At 46.7% G+C, this 17,783-nt stretch overlaps 1 protein-coding gene and 1 pseudogene across 1 annotated transcript in view; both read right to left on the bottom strand.

The window, feature by feature from the left end:
* LOC147887862 (YbaK/aminoacyl-tRNA synthetase-associated domain-containing protein) overlaps positions 1-17,783 on the bottom strand; it is a 92,927-nt gene that overhangs the window by 24,114 nt on the left and 51,030 nt on the right. The gene's annotated exons all lie outside the window — the stretch shown is intronic.
* LOC147887863 (uncharacterized) lies at positions 813-1,460 on the bottom strand (annotated as a pseudogene).

The following is a 17,783-nucleotide window of genomic DNA, read 5'->3' as shown; positions in this document are numbered from 1 at the left end:
AGAAAGTGTGCCCTCCAAGAAGGACCAGTCTACCCTGTCGTACGCCTTCTCAAAGTCAAAAAGGAGTATGGCAAGGTGCTGGCCACTATGCTGGGCCCACTCCGTCGCCTCTGAGAATGTGAAGATGTTGTCCAAAATGCTGTGATCTTGGACAAAACCAGTCTGGGTGTCATGGATCAAGTCATGTAGCAGGGGTCAGATGCGGCTACTGATCATCTTGGCGAGGATTTTATAGGTAGTCGGGAGGAGGGTGATAGGCCGCCACTGTCTGATCTCTTGACGGTCCCCCCCTTTGGGGATGAGGCAAATCAAGCCTGTCGCAAGGCTCTCTGGCATCTGTCCGCTGGAGAAGATATGCTGAAAGGCTGCGAGCAAGGGATGGTGGATCTGCTCCCAAAAGGTAGTGAAGAAAGCTCTAGAGAGCCCATCCTCACTTGGGCATTTCTGCCCATCAATATCGCTCACAGCATCCTGCATCTCTGCCACGATGAATGGGGCGAGAAGGTTTTCACTCATGCTAGGCTGCACGAGCGACGGCATATACCTCCACACCTCCTCCCTGCATCGACGAGCACGAGGGTCTGGGGGCTCCTACTGGAACAGGGATCTCTAGAAATCTGTCGCCAAGTCCCTGACCTCGTCTGAACCTGTCCTGACACTACCATCCTGTGCTCTAAGAGATCGGAGCTGTTCCCCTGCTGACCTCTGGCCATGAGTCCTGAAGAACTCTCTACACATCCTGTCGCCTTTCCTAGCCCAAAAGGACTTGGAAGCATGAAACGAGAACTCTGAGCATCGCTGGGTGATCTCCTCTAACATGGCTCGGGCTCTAACCTCCTGTCGTCTGAGCTCCTCACAGCCTGGAGAAGACTGTTGCATCCGCTGTATCGAGGCAAGGTCTCGTCTGAGACCCCTCTCCTTCGCCCACCACTGCTGCCTGTCGCCTCCTGCTGACATATGAGACTAGACTCGGCAAGAACCTGAGCTACCTGAGCTACCATATCCCCCATGGGGTCCCAATCCTGCTCCCACAGGTCCACTATTCTGCTGCGAACCGCTGCTCTGGAGTAGATGGAGTCTGGGATCCGGCACGAGCGGGGAGATAAGGAATGAGAGGCTGAGTCCAGGACTAGGATGACTGGGGCATGGCCAGAGAGGGTCATCCCTGGAACCACCCCTGACTCTCCACCTCTGCCTATCGCCCAATCACTGACATAGAAACGGTCCAACCGCTCCAAAAGTCTACCTCCCTCCCTCCTGTAACCCCAAGAGAAGTCCAGGCTCCCTGTCCATCTACAAAAGGAAGGCTCCCTCCAACTGTCCTGACCTCCCACAGCGAACAAGGAGTCCCATTCCACTTGCTCCAACTGAGCTATACCGAGGAACTCTGGGTCCCGTCCCTGCTCATCCTCTAAAGCCTCAAGGTTATTGAAATCCCCTCCTACAATCCAAGAATCCATCTCTGGCAATAAGTCTGTCAAAGAGCTCCAGAAAGCAGCTCTCCGTCTAAGGTTGGTCGGGGCACAGATATTGAGGATGCCGATGCGGGATCCCTCAATATATTCAAGCCCACCCAAAGGGCTCGTCCTGGGATCAAGGTGTCAAAACCACACACATGCGGAACTAGAGAAGCGTCGATGGAGGTACAAACACCCCCGCTCCTCCCCTGCTCGCCAATCGAAGGTTCCCAGTAGGTGTGGGAGCGTCTTGTGAGGACCTTCCCACACTTACTGGTCTGAGAAGCCGAAAGCTTGTGTTCCTATACGAGCACATCTACCCTTCCCACCAAAGCTGGCTGGAGCTCCTGTCTGAGCACCATCTTCCTAGGGCCGCGGATTCCTGATGAGTGGAACCCGTTGACGTTCCAAGAGATAATGCGTATACTCATGGAGAGGAGAGATGGGCCACAAACAGCTGTCTGCTTGCAGTCGATGCCGAGGTGGTCATAGGATGTCCAGTGTGCAGACGAAGGCGATTCTGTGAAGGTTTCGACGGAGAGGCCGGATCATCGGACCCATCCTCTAAAACCTTAAGCAGAGGGGAAAGGCCCTTCGTCCCATGGTGGTAAGCTCTCTCTAACCAACTCGAAGCCTCCGCCAAGGAAATACTGTAGAAGCCCGCTACCTCTAAGGTCCTCCAAGGGCGGAGCCCTTCCGCGTAGATCCACTCCAGAGGCGGTCGAATGATGACCAAAAGGCGGAATCGTTTGGCGCTGTGGCGCCATCTCAGACGAGCATCACCCTCCTTCCACTGCTGCTGAAGAAGCTCCGCAGCTCTGCTACCGATCTAGTCCTGTACCTGCTCCTTGGACTGATCACGAGCGAATCGTCTCCCAAACATTTTCATTCGTCCATAGCAATTCCCGTCACTGGTGATAGTGAAGGAATAGCTAGAACCATCATGGGAGGCAAGGACGGACACCTTACCCTCCGCCCCCTTTCGGAGGAAGAAGATGCTGATGTCTAGGCATGCAGGGAAGGAGCCAATACCAGCTGCATCCAAGTAATCCCAAGGTCCTGCTCGGTAAAACTCCAAAGGTAGAGCTCTAGGAGCTGCCCTTGGGTGGGGGGACGAAGATGAGGAGTCGGAACCAGAAAGAGGGGTGCTGGCTGTCGAAAGAGTTGGAGTGGTGCTGGCCGTCTGCGGGGAAGGGCCTCTCCCCTCCACCGGGCCAGGGGGGATAGGCACGGAGGAGGTCTGTGCTGGCTTCGGGGCTGCAGGCGGTGCAAGCGACCCCCCCCGGCACCTTTGGTTTCAGCCCCCCCCTCTCCCTCGAGCATGATCCCACGGGGGCGGCCTGCTTCACCAAGGAGACCTGATGCTCTGTCAGTGTTATGCGGTAGGCTAAAGGAGGGGGGGTCCGTCTGGGCCACCGGTTCCGGACTTACGGCTGCCATACCGCACCGACAGACTGCGAAAGCTCTAAAAGACGGGGGAAAGGAAGTGGCAGAGCCAAGGGAGGGAGGAATGGGACAGAGGCGGGGGAGGAAAGAGGGAGGGATGGAGATGTACGAGGAAGCGGGGGAAGGAGAGGCGGTAGAGTGGGGAGAGAATGGCGAGGGAGGGGAGGAAAGGAGGAGGGAGGGGGGGTGGCAGCGCGGCGCAAGACGGGGAAGGGGAGGGAGAAGAGACGAGGGTGTGGCAGCGCGGCGCGAGGGAGGGCGGGGAAGCAAGGAGAAGACGAGGGAGGGGACAGGGGGGATGGCAGCGTGGCGCAAAGGTGGGGAAGAGGGAGGAAAGGGGGCGGGAGGGTGATAGCGCAACGCGAGGGGGGGGAGGCGAGGAAGGATGGAGGGACGGAGAAGGAAGGAGAGAGGGGGCGGATGGCGGGCGGAGAAGGAGGAGAGGGGGACGGAGGGAGGCGCGGCGGCTGTGAGCAGAGAGGCGGCGGAGAGGGAGGAGGGGAGGGGGGAGGGGGCCGCGCAGCGCGAGGGCGGTAGACGAGAGTGGGGGGGTGGGAGCATTCGCAAGAGCCAACAAGTATGGAATAATCCAATATAATATCCATCTCCACCTATTTCATAATACTTCTCCAATGGTCCTTGGTCCATGTCTCACTAAATGCAGGCATGGGACCCCCTAGGTGGAGGGGTGGCACATGGAGGACCCATGCCACCTTATCATTTTATATTGTTACTACCATGGATTATGTACAACACACCTTATGAGTCCTCTTACGTGGAAGGATGGCACATGGTTATGCCCTGCCACCTCAACCATGGACCTTATGCACACCATATTTTATTATACTATTGCCACACATACAAGCACACACACATATTTATGCCTTTTACTTTGGTCAAATTCATCCATAACAATGTGTGTATCTGTGTGTGTGTGTGTGTGTGTGTGTGTGGAGGGGCATGGTTGAAGATGCTACCTCAGCACAAAATAAGAAAGGCAAAGCTGTGCGAATGGCGAATACCATCCACCTGAGCCTTGCCAGCAACCCCAAACCTTCCCTAGCCACTCAAGTACTTTGTGTTCAAGGATCGATTCGTGGAACAACGGTCACTATCCTCATCGACAGTGGCTGTTCTCATAATTTCCTAGCTAGTTCGATGGTCGACAAACTTTGGCTGACCACCAATCCTAGTCTCATGGACTATCAGATTGAACTCGCAAATGGAACTACTTTCTTGTGCAACACCAGGATCAAAAACTTGTCTTTTCGCATCCAACATTATACGGACAAGTTGAACTTCGACATCATGCCTCTTTCTCGGTACGATGTCATACTCGGACAGCAGTGGCTCTACGACTATGATCCATCAATCAGTTTTCGCAGCCATACCATCCAGTTTGTCCACCAGGGAAAACTTATTGAGCTACCTGGTTCTAGGGACTCTCCTTCAACCCCAGTTGCCTCTGCCCTACAAGTAAAGAAGTGGGTTTGTAAACGCCAAGTAAAGACTTCACTTCTGTTGGTTACGGCAGTACAGGAGACACCAACTAAGGATCCTCCTGAATACCTCAACCAACCTTTTTTCCAGCCTTACATGGATATTTTTCCACAGGAATTGCCAAAGCAGTTACCACCTCGACGACCAGTGGATCACCCAATCGAACTTACTCCCTACAGTAATCCACCGTCGAAACCTTCTTATCGGGTTTCTTACACTCAAAATGAAGAAATCCAAAGACAGGTCACCGAACTACTCGACAAAGGTCACATTCGGCCCAGTCGCAGCCCTTTCGAATCTCCTGTACTACTTGTGGAAAAAAAGAATAAGTCAATGCACCTCTGCATCGACTACCGAGCCCTCAACAAGCTCACTATTAAAAACAAGTATCCATTGCCTCGCATCGATGACCTCTTCGATCAACTTCTACACGCAACACAATTCTCAAAGATTGATCTTCGTTTAGGTTATCATCAAATTCGCATACGAGAAGGCGATCAGTACAAGACAGCTTTTTGAACAAAGTATGGACACTATGAATGTTTGGTCATGCCTTTTGGGTTAAACAATGCCCCTGCCACATTCATGACACTAATGAACGACATCTTCAGGCCTTTCCTCGATAAGTTCGTCATTTTACCTCGATGACATCCTCGTTTTCAGCAGATCCCTACATGAGCACAAACAACATCTTCACCAAGTTTTTGAAGTTCTCCGCGCAAATTCTCTCTACATCAACATTGAGAAGAGTGAGTTCTTCAAGACCCAACTCGAATATTTGGGACATGTTATTTCAGCTCAAGGCATCTCTGTGGATCCCAAGAAGGTCGAGGTAATCCGAAACTGGCCTACTCCTAAGAATGTTCATGATGTCCGCTCTTTTCTCGGATTGGCAAACTTCTACCATACAAAGGTCTATCAGTTTTCCGAAATCGCAGCTCCTATGTCCGAATTATTGAAAAGCACAGCAATTTTTCAGTGCCTTCCCGAAACAGAGTATAGTTTCCAACAACTCAAGCAAGCACTCACTACCACACCAGTTATGGCTATTGCTGACCCAAACCTTCCATTTGAGGTCATGACCGACGCTTCCGACATCGCTACAGGAGCAGTCTTGATGCAAGAAGGCAGAGTTATTGCTTTTGACAGCCATAATCATTCTAATATCCAAACCCGATACCCGGTTTATGATAAGGAGTTTCTTGCCGTTGTACATGCTTATCGCTCTTGGAAACATTATCTCATGGGAGCCGACTCTGTGGTCAAGACAGACCATCACTCTCTAAAGTATATCTTTACTCAGCCAGTCATGAACGCTCGACAAGCACGCTGGGTTGAGTTTCTGGCCAACTTTCACATGACCATTGAGTACATTCCAGGACTACGCAATGTAGTTGCAGATGCTCTCAGTAGGTTACCTCTAGCATCAGCTATGATAATCTCTACATTACCTGTGGATGTTCCGAATTCATTCAAAGGAAAGTATTTCAATGATAAAGACTTCGGCATAGCAGTACAGGTTCTTTCAAAAGATCAACCTTCGACTTCCAAACAGAAGATTTTCTCATCCTATTCTTATACGGACGACCTTCTGTACTATCAAGATCGCGTCTGTGTACCACATGACAAGGATGTTCGACGTCTTTTGTTAAAAGAGCATCATGTAGTTCCTTATGCTGCCCATCCAGGCATCAATAAGACTTATTGGTTACTCAGTGCAACATACTACTGGCCTCAGATGAAAAGCGATGTCATCAAAATGGTTACATCTTGCTTATCTTGTCAACAAATGAAAGCAAGCCGACGACTTCCAACAGGACTTCACAGGACTTCTTCAGCCTCTTCCAGTTCCAACTGAAAGGTGGGAAAGTATTTCCATGGATTTCATTACAACACTACCACGATCCTCCAGAGGTAACACTCAGTGCACAGGCTCCGGGCATAGCCAAACTTTTCATACAACACATCTTCCGACACCATGGATTGCCCAAGAATATCATATCCGACAGAGATCCTAAGTTTACCAGTCACTTTTGGATTTCACTGTTCGAATCTTTGGGTACAACTCTACTGTTCAGTTCAGCCTACCACCCACAATCAGATGGCCAGACTGAAAGAGCCAACCAAGTTCTGAAAGAAATGCTTCGACATTATATTCAGTCACGCCTAGCCGCTTGGGAAGAGTATCTACCACTCCTTGAGTTTGCTTATAATAACTCTTTCCATAGTGCCACCATGACTCCATTCCAAGCAGCTTATGGACACACTCCGATTGTACCAACGAATTTTGTACTTCAACATCGAGTGGCCCTAGCTGATCAACTGGTTCAAGAAATGCAAGACATTCTACTCCAAGTCAGGGATCATATGCGAAAAGCGCAAGAGCGGTATCAACGGTCTGCCAACAAACATAGACGTCACCTGGAATTTGACACTGGTGACATGGTGCTATTATTTGTAGCCCCACATCGCTATAAGACGGTTAAGTCTGTGTTTCCTAAGTTGCGACCAAGATACTATGGACCTTTCCGGATCGTCAAGAAAAATTCACCTTTAAGTTACAAATTGGAATTACCACCATCATGGGGTAAAATCCATCCAACATTTCATATTTCTTGGCTAAAGACGTACATTCCAGGCGATGAAGCACTTCCTCCTGCAGGTGATTATGTCCCAGAAATCGAAGACGATTATGTTCTCCTTATTCATAAGCGTATTCTGGACCATCGACAGCGAGAGACTCGACATCGACTTATCACGGAATTCCTTATCCTTTGGCGAGATCTGGGCGACTCCGACACTACTTGGTAGTCTGATGAAGACTTACAGCAGTACCCTGACATTTTACAGCAGTATTTTCAGAATTTACCGTGATATTTTCTACATCAGTTCATTATCTCCACCAGGGTCTTCTTTTGAGTGGGAGGGGATGTCACGATCTGTGACGTATTTCTTTCTCTATTTCTAGACTTATGGATGGTTTGATGAATGGACACTTGTGGAAGGGTATGCCCTTTCGACGGGACACTTCCTAATGAGGCACAACCCTTCACAAGAGACATCCTATTGAAGAGACATTCCTATTGTAATGTACCCTCTCATCAAGGGTCACACCCTTCACAAGGGGTACACACCTCTTCATGCACATACCCTTTGGAGTACACACCTTTTCATGTGTGACTCTTCACTCTCTATATAAGAGAGGTCCAATTGTATGGATGACAACAACATCTACCCTACAGACATTCAAGCAATACAATTATTCCTTGTTCTCTGCTATCTCAGTCTCCTTTTTGTTCCTTAGCACATCTCTAAATATAGTAAATCTAGGATTTCTTACATTTCAAGTTTATGTGAAAATGTTTTGCAGGGACTCCGATGGGAAATGATGATGTACAGTATGGGTGCACCAGGCACTCCATAGCACATGGTATCCAATGTGTCACAATGTTAGTTGTGGATGGCATATGTCCGTCATTGTAGTCCTTTGCCAAGTGCTCATATTGTCATGAGTGGTGTTCCGTATTGTGGTGAAGTCATGAGAGCATTCATGTACGGGTTGGGGCTGATTTATGTGTGGGCATGCATGCATTAAATGCCTTGCTTGATGGTTATGTGCAAAGGGTGGTGCCTAAGGTTGGGATTTGGGGATTAATTGCCTTGGTCTAAGTTTTAGGGGAAGGGAAAGGAGAGTAGTAAATTCCATGTGGTGATGTGACTGGAAATTTTGGAAGGTTAGCATGTGCACGCAAGGTGGCTAGTGATGAAGATTTGCATGCTTCTGGAGGGAGAGCTGGCATGAATCATGTGGAGATGGCGGGCTTCTCGGATTGTTCGAGAGAGAGGATGATTCAACTGGAAACACGTCGTGAGGGATTGCATAGCGACAGCAAGGAGACAGAGAGTACGTCGTGTGGTGGACAAAAGGTCACGCTGGTCGAAGGGATTTAGGGGAACTGTCAAAGCAAGAAAGTGCGACCAGGGAGCAGAGCTATCCTAAAGGAACTGGAAGCTCTGTGGATGGATTGTGCTGGATTCTGATCAAAGCATGGATATGGTTGCTGATTTCTGATCGTGTTCTTGTCGGCGTCCCATTCACGATAAAGAGTTTGTCCTTGACTTCGCACGTCGTGGTATTTGTGTCTAATGATTTGGCAAGATCCTGACAACGTGTTTGATCCTGGGTACTGTGAGAATGTTTCTCTGCTGGATCACGTTTGGATTGCTGGAAAGACAGCCTTGGTGATATCGCACGTTATGTCAATTGTATGTGATTGATTGATGAGGATTCGGTCGGCACTTTAGCGTGGCTGTTCGCTGGAGGAGGAAAGCAATTGGTGCTGTTGTTTTGACGATCGTGGTGGCTGATTCTTGGTCGCACAGAAGGAGTCTTCTTCAACGTGGTGTGAGCTATGGGGACGCAGACTTACATGGCTGGTTGATAAGCTGATAATAGTCAGAAAAATCGACTAGTATTGCTGAATAGAGGAAAATCTGTTTCGAGGTTTGGGATTGAGGGGAAGTTTTCCTGTGAGTCTGTGTGATACTCTGTTTTTCCTTTATCACTTGTTGTGGGAGTTTGTCACAAATCTTATGTCTTGGATGCCCACTATGGAGGCAGTGCATATGGCTCTTTCACATTGAGCTTCACACTCGTTGACTGATCCCATTGGTGTCGCGGCTATACCTTCTACTGTGAAGTGGGTTTTTTTGAATATTTTCCAGGCATTTCCCCTTCTATTTGCTTATCAATGGACCAGGACATGCACGATAGAGGTTCAGCCCATCACAGCTCTTCTAAGAGGAGATCACTCGACCAAAGGCATCACCCTCGACATCGCCCACACTATACAGAGATCACGGAGACCGCGCCCCCCGCCACCAAGAGAGATGACCTGACAGACAGATATGATACATTTTTGCAGCCCATAGGAGAGCCACCACGACACATGGCTATGTATTCTAATTTTTACTTTGAGATTGAGCATTAGTTTTGTTTATTGACTTTTGAATTTTCTAGAGCTTAGCATAATACTTAGGAGGCCTTAGTGAGCCCTCTGCTTCAGGCTTGTAGGAGTTGCTCTGTGATTGTACCCATGAGGCCTCCAGAAGACGGTAATACATCTCTCTCTCTCTCTCTCTCTCTCTCTCTCTCTCTCTCTCTCTCTCTATGCACAGCTCCATTCTTTGGTCTATGGGCTCAGAGATGCACTAAGGTTTTTGGTAATGTTTCTATTGGTATTAATTAAATCTACCGCCGGCACTGCCTCCAGATCTCACAGGAGGGCTTCATCACACCTCCGGGTTACACAACTCCGGGTTACACACAACTTCATCTACCGCATGCGCTCCGGATCTCCCTCGGTCAGTTTAGGGTCTCGTCACACCGATTACGGATCGAGAGTGGGCGCGCAGAGGGTATCCCACGAGAGGACCGCCTTTGCCCATTTTGCGACGTACAGGAGATCGAGTCGGAGGAGCATTTTGCTTTCAGATGTCCTATCTATTATGCCATTCGAGGCCGATACCACTCCCTCTTCCGCAATGGATTCGGCTCCCTCTCACACATGCTACAATTCCCGGATCAGCGGTGCCTTGCCGCTTTCTTACATGAGATGACCCGCCACCGAGATACTTCTCTCCGAGCACGGCGACACGAGCAGCACACACAGCGTGAGGATATCCAGCGGCCTATCACTGACTTCTTTCAGCCACAGGATACCTCTTCTCAGTCTAGCCGACGACGCGGACGTGAGCGAGAGCCAGAGTCACGACAGCTGCGTCAGCGGACAGATTCACACATCCAGGAACATGACATCTCGTCTCTGCTCTCGGCTCGCCCCACTGGGGTTACCATTGCCCTCATCCACAGGGCCACCCGCCGCCCCCGACGACCGAGCTCGACTAGGCCACGTGACGTCAGAGGCCAATCATCTATCGCAGGGTTTTTTTCGACTTCCCATTTGACGGCCCCTCCATGATTGGTCTCTGACGATCACCACCTGCACATGTATACTGTATCTCCCCCCTCTGCCCCACTTTTTTGTGCCCCCCCCTTCTTTGTATCATTTGGAGGTAGACACATATTTTTTTGTATCAGGACTAGACACATAGTCCTTCATAACCTCTTTTTTGTAGAAACGGTTGGTTGGCCCGTTTTGAGACCACCACCGTTATGCTCATTGTATCAGTTATCTTTAGTCTCATAGACCTTCACGGTCTCCCGAATACTTTAATAAACTTTCTTTCTCTCTCTCTCTCTCTCTCTCTCTCTCTCTCTCTCTCGCCAAATCATTAGACACGGTTCCGAGAGCCCGACTCATACGACGCCTACAGGATTCGGGTTATGACCAGGAGATCATTTGGGCTGTCAAGGCACTTTATGAGCAAGTTTCAGGCAGAGTCCGGACAGGATCTGGATGGACAAACGAGATCATGAGCACTATCGCGGTCAAACAAGGGTGTCCATTATCACCTACCTTGTTTGGCCTCTACATTGACAAGCTCGAGAGAGTGATGCAGACACAAGGGGTAGGTTGCTCTCTTGCAGGCACGCTGATCCAGATACTACTTTACGCAAATGACATGGCTATCTTGTCTTCCTCAGCAGAGGAGCTCCAGGGACACCTTGACGCACTACAATCCTTTTGTGAGTCTCATGATTTGAAGTTCAACCTGGGTAAAACCAAGGTTATGATCTTCAATACGTCTCGAACCGTCATGCGCCAGGAGCAGTTCGCATTTGATGGGTCCCTTGTTGAGGTAGTTTCATCATACACTTATCTTGGGGTCGTCTTTTCCGGACCCATCTTCACCATGAGACCCGCGATGCATGCACGTCTGAGCAGAGGATATGCTTCATTGGCTAGACTAGAGAGGCAGTGCTTCCGCTCTCACTTTCAAGATCCACGGACCAAAGGGTTGCTTTTTGACTACTTGGTCCACCCAGCAGGGATGTATGGCAGTCCATGCTGGGGGCCAGACTTGTCGGATACGGAGTGGGTCAGGGTGGAGCGGCTACAGGTTCTCATGTTATCACGGATGATCCATGGTAAGCCATCTGTTCCTCACCAGATCATTTGGGCGGAGTTTGGGTCACCCCCATTACAGCTAGATGCTGCATTTCAGGTCATCACGTATCTGTACCGAGTCAGGGAGTATGGGGATTACACCCCGGGGCGTAGCAGGATACCATGGCTAGCACTGTCCTCTTCTATGGCACTTGCAACAAGGAGGGACCAGAGGTGCTAGTATGCACGCACAGAAAGATGGTTTGAGGGGCTAGGGCTCCACATGGACAGACTACCTCCATTCCAGTACAGCATGGATGCTCCATTCTCTCCCCTCCTATCACACGAGGTCAACCAGGTTATCCGTGAAGATCTACTACAGCTACACACATTCCGGACTTGGTTGGGCCCGAGTGATCTTCCAGTGAAGTTGGGCTTCTACAGAGATCACTTCTTACATATCACAGCGGAGGGTTTCATTGATCCACCAGGATACACACAAATTCACCTACCCCTCTCACTGAGGGTCTCTCTTGTGCAGTTCCGGGTCTCTTCACACAGACATCGTATCGAGAGTGGCAGAGCAGAGCAGTTACCCAAGGAGAGGCGCATATGCACACTATGTGAGATGCAGGATGTTGAGACAGAGGAGCGTTTCATCTTCAGGTGTCCTGTTTACTATGAGATCCAAGGGTGTTTCTATTGCCTCTTCAGAGATAGATATGGAGTTTTGGCTCGTCTCCTCTCCTACCCAGACCAGCAGTGTTTGGCTGGTTTCATTCATGAGATGCTTAGACACCGCCAGAGGATACTCCGAGTACGGAGACAGGAGTAGACTTCTTCCTCGAGTAATACCTCTCAGAGCTCTATCACGAAGTTCTTTCAGCCAGATCACATAGACCCCCACGAGACGAGACCTCGACATGACCGTGACCCGGAGCCTGTGACCCGACAACTCAGACAAAGGGTTGACACATAGATCATACTTAGAGATATCCCCTCCTTGTTTAGGGTTGGAGCCCGACCGACGGGGGTCACAGTGGCCCTGGTTAGATGCAGAGCTACGACCAGGAGGCGTACTAGGATTACACCCTTGAGGAGCCGACAGCACTCTATTGCTGACCTCATGCCTCCACTGCCTCATCCATCTTGATGTCTTGCTGTTGATGATGAGGATGATGATGATTATGATGATGTTGATGATGACGATGATGCTAAGATTGATATATAGTCGACTATCGACATGACTATGTTGTACTATGTTGAACTTAGGACTTAGTACTGCCATTTTGCGTTTTTTGCATTCTGCATTGGTGTGGATGCTCGTTTAGTAGCTCCACTACCACAACTCATTGTATCAGGTTTTTCACACTCTCATAGACCCATCGGTTTTCCGAAGACTTTAATAAACTCTCTCTCTCTCTCTCTCTCTCTCTCACCCGCTCAGCCTCAGCCCGCCCCTCCCCTCCCTCACCCGCCCCTCCCCTCCCTCACCCGCTCAGCCTCAGCCCGCCCCTCACCCGCTCAGCCCCCTCCCTCAGCCTCTCTCGCCTCACCCGCTCAGCCCCTCCCCCTCCGCCTCAGCCTCTCTCGCCTCCCCCGCTCAACCCCTCCCCCTCCGCTCAGCCCCTCCCCCTCCGCCAGTCTCTCAGCCCCGCCTCCCTGCGCAAGCCAACAGCTCCCTGCAAGCCTCAGCCCCGTAAGCCAGCAGCTCCCCCGCAAGCCAACAGCTCCCTCCCTGCGCAAGCGTCTGTTGGGAGGGAAGGGGGTTTAAGGAAAGTCTTAAACTTCTCTTTCCCCCCCCCCCCGTGTGAATAGACTTACAGCAAGTGTCCTTAAAGTGCAGAGAATTCAGCAGCTCCACCATGGCCCTTAGAGGCAGTTTTGAGCAGAGAATTCAGCACTTCCAGGAGTAAGGAGATGCCACAAACAAGGAGGATTACCAAAAAGTGAGCGGAGAAAAGCGAGCAGCCCCAAATAAGCGGAGCAAGATTAAATAGGTTTCAAGCGAGCGAGAACCTCATCCAGCATCTTATTCCCCTCAATATCATTGGAACAATTGATGTGATCGTAAGCAAATTAAACATATTCCAACAATGAAGGCATGCCCGAAACTCACAATTAACTTCTCTTTCATCCCCATACTATCAATTTGAGTCATTGGGGAGAGGTAGAGACATAACAATACATAAAATTTGCGATAAAAAAAGCAAACACTACTCAGATTCAACATCCACATAGCAAGATAATGATAGATCACAAGGTAGAATATATGACTGAAAATATTTAAACATGATCATGTGCTACATATACATATCATGTCTTTATGCTTGCAGAAGATCTCCATACATTCGATCCAAAAACATGGAAACAGAACTAACTATGTCAAAAGAAAAAAAACACATTTTCATCATAAGGATTAATTTTGCTTAGTGAAAATACCTATGTAATCTGGACAATACCATGCTTTAAAAAACTTAGGGAGCCAAAAAAGGATTTTAGCCCTCCATACTTCTATTATGACCAATGTCTGAATAATAGTTCTATCGGAACTAGAAATGAATGCATCTAACCACTATGTTGAGTGCTCATCCAGTATCCTATAGACTATTATGTTAAACTCAATACGTGACCATAAACTCAAGCATAAGAGGAGCATGATTCAAGTGAAATAATTGGCCGACACTCTGTAACTAGTATCCTGCTGCATCTAACGAAAAATATGCACCAGGCGTTAACAAGCTTCTATTTCCACCCCTATAAGCAAACTCGCATCCTGTAGTATGAAAAACTTTAAGGAAAACATTGCACTTAATGCATCAATTAAGCCAGTGACTACTCATGATGCACAATCGAACAATCATCAAGGAAAGTCTAGTCAAGCAAGTTGAAGAAAAAAACCAAATATCTATTTGGATCTATGCCGTAGTGTATCCGCCAACCATGAGTAGCAAAAAAACCTATGAAAAAAGCAAAATAGGGATTATGCCACTCTACCATGATCACTTCCATGCTACAAATAAGGGAATACATAGTCGTTTTAGGGTACTTTTAGGGTTCGTTCCCAACCACTAAAAAGAGAGCCAATGCTATCTATTTGTATTCATAAAATCTTTATGAACATTATCATGTTCAATATAAGGATAGGAGCCAGCTCAATGGGTAGTCTTAAACAAATATAAATACTATTCGAATTTTAACCTTATGCAAAAGCTTTTTTTTAAACACAAAGTAAAACTTGATTATACATATAGATGGGAATCAGGTCACCATTGTAAGTATGTATTTAGTAATTAAGTTGAAAATATTCCCTTAGAAAAATAGCTCAATCAACATAGTACCCATATTATATATCCAAAATTTATAAGATCTCATTCATACCATTAGATTGTTTTCATCACTTGTCATGAGTACTAACCTCAATTGGCATTATGTATTTGGGTCAAAATAGTTTTTAGTATAGGATATAATGGAGCAATACATTTATGTAATATCTAGTGATCATAGTTTCTAATATAGGATAAAATGGAGCATAGAGTAATCTTGTCATTCAAAAATGACAATATACCTTCCTTGACCATATACAAGTATCATGCATTCATAAAAAAAGTTAGTCATAAACTGCAATATAATGTGCCCATAATGCATGTACATTAAATCTTCACATGCTAGAATGTGAGAAAGGGAATAATTTAACTATGAAATCAAGGATCAATGTAGGAAATGGTCTTCTATGCACACATATATGCTAAGGGTCCATCTAATACAATATTGGAAATTGATGTGAGTATAAGTGTATGCATCCATCGGTGATGTATATGAGTGTATGCATCCATTTGTGATGTATATTGTTGTACTAATCCATGGTGCTTTACCGCTTGAGTTGTTTGTAGCGCAATTAATCACAACAATGTTGTATTTTTTAAAAGAAAAATGCCATAAAAATTTCATGTTACAAAACACCAAAAAAAAAAAGGCATTTGTAGCATTAATCCAAGCATTTCCTACAAGCAATCTCCATCCCTCCCTTTCCTGCTTACTCTTTTGGCCACCTCCACCCTCTTGTTGCCCTTCAAGACTGCCTCTTGCCTCCTCGCCTCCTTGCTTCCTCACCTCCTCACCTCCTTGCTTCTTTGCCTTCTCACCTCCTTGCATCATGCTTGTTGCTGGCAATTCCAAGGCTGTCCCTCCCCTCATTGGCCAGCTCCTCTACTCCTCACGTCATCCTTCTCCTCATTTTGGTGTCTCCAATGAATAGCTTGGGGGTCTTGTTTTTGGAGGGGGGAAGCATAAGAATGGCAACACCTTAATGCACTATCATTTTTCGTGCTTTTGCCACCCAAAAACAAGACTTGCAAATCCCTTGCTTAAGCTTGAATGAGCCTCTTGATTTTGGGCGTGTTAAGCCATTTTTGACCATCATACCCCCAAAATCAAGAGGCTCATTCAAGCTTAAGCAAGGGCTTTGCAAGCATTGCAAGTCCAGTAAATGAAATCAATCAGATTAGGAATTGGCAAACTCAATTTGGGAATGGTCAGAAATACTTTGTCTTTGAATAATGCCTTGGATCATGGGATGGGGTCCCATGAACTTGCTGCCTGTGATGACGAATGGTTCTACCCTCGACTAAAGGTGATGTGTGTAGTAGTAAAAGGATAGCCCTCATGGAATCTCTAAGGGGTCTTGATTTTGGCCATGATTTGCACATTCTAGCACTTGAGCCATACATCAATTTCCAACACTTGAGGCATATAGTGGCTTTGCCCACGTAACGTTTCCACCTGCAATCCAAGCATCAAGCAATCTCATATTCTGTACCCAGAGACATCATGAGGGGTAAAGCCCCTTTTTGGTAGTCTCACTAGCAATATGTATTGAAAAAAAAATGTATTCAATTATTATATTCTTCCTTGCTATATGAATGCTCTTAATGCATCCAAATTGTAGAACTACTTCAATACTACTTCTTAGTTATATTGTATAATAACCTCCATATGTATGCTCGTGAGACAAAAAAAAGAGACCTGGCAACCCAAAAATGATAGCGCATTGATGCGCTGCCATTTTTGGGCTACCAGGCCTCTTTTTTAATGTCTCCTGAACATAAGAACAAGCACTTGTGTTCCTTACCTTTCTTTCCAATGGGGGTCTTGATTTTAGGGGTGTATGCCAAAAATTGATAAACAACATTATTTGATGCATATAGCTTTATTAAATCGATAAAATAGGCATGAAAACATCTAAATTGGCTCTTGCCATTTGATTTGATGTATGACATGACCCCATTTGGATTTGTAATTCCAAAGATACGGTGTCTTACTTTTAGGGCTTGAATGCTTGAAATAGGCAGCGCATCAATGCACTGCCTATTTCATACATTTAGGCCTCAAAAGTAGGACCCCATGTAGGACCAAATGAGGTCCTACTTTTGAGGCCTAAATGCATGAAATAGATAGCACATTGACAAGCTACCTATTTTAGGAATTCAGGCCCTAAAAGTAGGACCCCATATCTTTGGACTTACAAATCCCAATGGGATCATGTCCTATATCAAATCGAACGGCAAGAGCCAATTTAGATGGTTTTCATGCCTATTTTCTCCATCAATCAAAACTGTATGCATAAATATATACATCAAGATATGCATCAATATATACATATGTATGTATGTATATATATACATACATACATACATACGTGTGTGTGTATACACACAAACACACACACACACACACACACATATATATATACACATATAGTCTATATATATGTATATACATACATATATACATACTTACATACATACAGTGAAATGGGGGTCTTGATTTTGGGGGGGGGTATGCCAAAAATTGATAAACAACATTATTTGATGAATATAGTTTTAGTTGATGCAGAAAATGGACATGAAAACCATCTAAATTAGATCTTGCCATTCGATTTGATATATGACATGACCCCACTCGGATATACAAGTCCAAAGATACAGAGTGCTACTTTTAGGGTCTGAATGCCTAAAATAGGCAGCGCGTTAATGCGCTGCCTATTTCATGCATTTAGGCCTCAAAAGTAGGACCCCATTGGGTTGCCAATGGGGTCCTACTTTTGAGGCCTAAATGCATGAAACACGCTGCCTATTTCAGGCATTCAGGCCCTAAAAGTAGGACCCCGTATCTTTGGACTTACAAATCTAAATGGGGTCATGTCATATATCAAATCAAACGACAAGAGCCAATTTAGATGATTTTCATGTCCATTTTCTTCATATATCAAAATTGTATGCATCAATATATACATATATGCATCAACATATACATACATACATACATACATATATATATATATATGTATATATGTATGTATGTATGTATG

This window comes from Dipteris shenzhenensis, chromosome 22, assembly GCF_047967505.1.
Source record: "Dipteris shenzhenensis isolate YYH24624 ecotype China chromosome 22, Dip_SZ_1.0, whole genome shotgun sequence".
Classification (NCBI taxonomy): Eukaryota; Viridiplantae; Streptophyta; class Polypodiopsida; order Gleicheniales; family Dipteridaceae; genus Dipteris; species Dipteris shenzhenensis.
The sequence above is the reverse complement of the archived record's forward strand: the minus strand, read 5'-3'. Positions and strand labels throughout refer to the sequence as shown.